Source organism: Eriocheir sinensis, unplaced genomic scaffold, assembly GCF_024679095.1.
Source record: "Eriocheir sinensis breed Jianghai 21 unplaced genomic scaffold, ASM2467909v1 Scaffold1407, whole genome shotgun sequence".
NCBI classification, from domain to species: domain Eukaryota; kingdom Metazoa; phylum Arthropoda; class Malacostraca; order Decapoda; family Varunidae; genus Eriocheir; species Eriocheir sinensis.
Window position 1 is genome coordinate 40,001 of NW_026110748.1, and position 4,157 is coordinate 44,157.

The 4,157-nt window shown below is 42.1% G+C and overlaps 1 long non-coding RNA gene across 1 annotated transcript; it reads left to right on the plus strand.

Annotated features, from left to right (window-relative positions):
* Window positions 1-2,112: 2,112 nt before the first annotated feature.
* On the plus strand, window positions 2,113-3,217 carry LOC126990004 (uncharacterized). Its single transcript, XR_007743940.1, has 4 exons — window positions 2,113-2,190; window positions 2,259-2,514; window positions 2,777-2,912; window positions 3,049-3,217. It is a non-coding gene; the product is annotated as an uncharacterized LOC126990004 (long non-coding RNA).
* The last annotated feature ends 940 nt before the right edge of the window (window positions 3,218-4,157 follow it).

The following is a 4,157-nucleotide window of genomic DNA, read 5'->3' on the forward strand; positions in this document are numbered from 1 at the left end:
TCCGTGTTAAGGCTGAACTTGACTGAACAAAAAAAAGGTTCAGGTTTTTTTCAAGGACACACACACACACACACACACACACACACACACACACACACACACTTAATCAGGACTGTGACGCGTATTCCTACTCTTTCCTCACCCCTGCTATTCTCTCTCTCTCTCTCTCTCTCTCTCTCTGTAAAGTACGTAACAATAGAGAGCGGAGAATGAGTTTTAAACGCTCGACGAAGTTTAAGAAATGTGCCGTAAGGTTGTGACGGAAACTGAATTGCTAAAAGGTGCCGCCTCGTTAGCTACTGCGTACTACTTGCTGCTATACTGTTATCATCATTATTGAGCACCGTGAATGGGATATTCCCGGAAGAGTACAAATATCAGTAGTTATACAAAGTATCTTACTCTGCCACATCCAAGACACAGATAATCAAAAGGATAAAGATTGGGGAGCAGCGACGTAGCGATCTTTTTTTCTTCTGTATCCTCTTATTTTGACCCTTGAGCTTTCTGTCTTCTGTGTTGAAAAAAAAAGAATAAAGAAAACTGCCAAGTCCTTACCTCATAGATTTCCATTTTTTTAGCAAACTCTTTATCATTGTTAGCTACCATTTATTATTTTATTTTTTTTACTTGGCGCTTTTCTTCGTTTTATTTTTTGGCTGCAGAGGGGGAGGGGGGGGGGAACCATTATAATCCAAATTCTTCCTATTACTCTGTCCTACCTCCCTCCCTCCCTCCCTCTTCTTGCCTCCCTGCCCCCGTCCTTCCCTTCCAGCTCAAGGTCGGACCGGAACTAAGGACTACACAATGAAAAAAAAATTGTGGCAGGAAAACGTGTAGGTAGAACTGACCATGACTGATGACGGAGTAGATAAGTAAACAAATAAATAAGTTGAACAAATAAGATAAACAAATAAAAGATATAGAGATAGAACTTATTTTTATTTATGCGGATTTTTTATTTATTTATCTACTTTTGCCCTTGAGCTGCTTCCTAAAAAAAAAAAGATGGATAGATAAACATAATGATAGATAGCCATGCAGATAAATAGATAAGGAGTCAGACAAATACATGTTCGATCGTTAGATGATTTGATAGTTAGTTAATAGGTAGTCCAATAGTACTCTTGTATAATACCCTTAGTTATATAGGTAGTTTAATAGTTGGACAGTTTGAATTAGTTAGTTAGTTCGTTAATTTTACTGTATTCTGTATTTGTTTATTTATTTATTTATTTGGATTATTTTTTTGTTTTTGTTTTATTTTATTTTGGTGTTTTTCTTTTTCTTTTTGTTTCTTTTTCCTTTTCTTTTCTTTATCTTTTTCTTTGTTTTCTTGCTGTTGTTTTTCTTTTTTGATGTTCTTTTATTTCATATCATCCTCTTGTTGATGTTCATTGGTCTGGGTGAGCCACTTTCCTCCCAGAAGAGACCCACCCATAATTTTGGTGATGTTAGTTTGGGGCCGAATGGTGGATGATGTTTCTTTGTATGTTACTTTTCTTAATGTTGCTCTGTTATTGCTGTTACTTTTCTTTTGCGATATTTTTTTGCTCTTTTTCCCTATTTTTGGTGTTCTTTTCTATATCATCCTCTTTGATGTTCTTTGGTCTGATGAGCCTCTTTCTCCCCAGAAAAGACCCACCCATAATTTTGGTGATGTTAGTTTAAATGAATGGTGGATGATGTTTCTTTGTATGTTACTTTTCTTGACGTTCTGTTATTGTTGCTACTTTTCTTTTGCGATGTTTTTTTCTCTTTTTCACATTTTTTTGGTGTTCCTTTCTATATCATCCATTTTTGATGTTCTTTGGTCTGGATGAGCCTCTTTCTCCCCAGAAAAGACTCATCCATAATTTTGGAGATGTTAAGGCCTGAAGGTGGATGATCTGTGTTTTTCATTTTCTTATCTTGATGTTTTGTTACTATATTTTCCTTTTTCTGGTGTTCCTTTTTTATTTTCCTTTTCATTGGTGTTCCCATCACGTGGATTGTCTACGACATCTAACGAGCACCACAAGCCCCGGTTTATTGTTCGGAGTTTGCTCTCCTAGACAGACTGCCTACCACGGCTGACGAGCTCCACCTGCCCGGGTTTATCGTTCGGAGTTTGCTCTCCTAGGCAGATTGCCCACCACGGCTGACGAGCTCCACTTGCCCGGGTTTATTGTTCGGAGTTTGCTCTCCTAGGTGTATTACCTATGGCGGCTCACGAGCCCAACCTGCCCGGGTTTATTGTTCAAAGTTTGCTCTCCTAGGTGAATTGCCTACCACGGCTAACGAACCTCACCTGCCCGGGTTTGTAATCGGAGTTTGCTCTCCTAGGTGAACTGCTTTCGCTAACGACCTCCACCTGCCCGGGTTTGTAATCGGAGTTTGCTCTCCTAGATGAATTGCTTTCGCTAACGACCTCCACCTGCCCGGGTTTGTAATCGGAGTTTGCTCTCCTAGATGAATTGCTTTCGCTAACGACCTCCACCTGCCCGGGTTTGTAATCGGAGTTTGCTCTCCTAGGTGAACTGCTCACGCTAACGACCTTCACCTGCCCGGTTTTATAATCGGAGTTTGCTCTCCTAGATGAACTGCTTTCGCTAACGAGCTCCACCTGCCCGGGTGTATTGTTCGGAGTTTGCTCTCCAGGTGTATTACCTATGGCGGCTCACGAGCCCAACCTGCCCGGGTTTATTGTTCGGAGTTTGCTCTCCTAGGTGTATTACCTATGATGGCTCACGAGCCCAACCTGCCCGGGTTTATTGTTCGGAGTTTGCTCTCCTAGGTGTATTACCTATGACGGCTCACGAGCCCAACCTGCCCGGGTTTATTGTTCGGAGTTTGCTCTCCTAGGTGTATTACCTATGACGGCTCACGAGCCCAACCTGCCCGGGTTTATTGTTCGGAGTTTGCTCTCCTAGGTGTATTACCTATGACGGCTCACGAGCCCAACCTGCACGGGTTTATTGTTCGGAGTTTGTTCTCCTAGGTGAATTGCCTACCACGGCTAACGAACCTCACCTGCCCGGGTTTGTTGTTCGGAGTTTGTTCTCCTAGGTGAATTGCCTACCACGGCTAACGAACCTCACCTGCCCGGGTTTGTTGTTCGGAGTTTGCTCTCCTAGGCAGATTGCCTACCACGGCTAACGAGCCCCACCTGCCCGGCGTTGTAGCCGAAAGATCTCCGGCACCTCCGTCGGGGTCCCGATGGACGCCGATGCGCCCTGCCGGGAGGCGAAATTTTTTTTCCCAAACGATTTGGAGTGTGGGGGCGGGGCTTAAGTGATGCATGTGTAGAGAAAACGAATTTTATGGGTAACTTTAAGTGATGCGTGTCTAGAGAAAACGAATTTTATGGCTGACTTAATTATAATATATTATTAACAATCACATTCTCTCTCTCTCTCTCTCTCTCTCTCTCTCTCTCTCTCTCTCTCTCTCTCTCTCTCTCTCTCACAAACACACACACACACAGCCCCCTCTCTCTCTCTCTCTCTCTCTCTCTCTCTCTCTCTCACAGACACACTCTCTCTCTCTCTTGAATATGGAATATAAATCTATAACGTTGGGGTAGACGTAGCTCCTGAGGTAAACTACTGGAGAGGAATTCTGTGGATACGTGACAGGTAATACAATAGTCACTCTTGCTAGTTTTCTATAGAGCGCGTCGTTTCTCACGCGTACGAAACAGGTACCGTCATCACAAGCACGACTGTCAACAGGCAGATATGAAAAGGTTTCCCTCTCCTGTGTGTAATACTTTGAAGGTATGTTTCAAATACTCTTACTTTATATCTTATGTGTAGCCTACTCATTATGTTCATAGTCACAGTATTAAGAGTTCCGCACCACAGGAAGTGTCCATGCAATAATGTTTTGTGGGGTACGTTTAGTGGTCATGAATGACACAACATTACATGAGCATTTCAGCATCATCTCAGTCATTTAGTTTGATTTCTTTGTGCACAATAATATCTACTTCAGCACCTGAACTGTAGCAAACCAATCTGCATTATGTCTCCTATATAATATATGTAGCTATACATTCACGTGTAATTTTATTTACCACATTTGTAACTATGTTAGACTAAAATGCCTGAAACCAATTTTAGGTTTCGAGCGTGGAGAATCGTTAAATCAAGAGCAGGTACCGCCGCCAAAAAAAA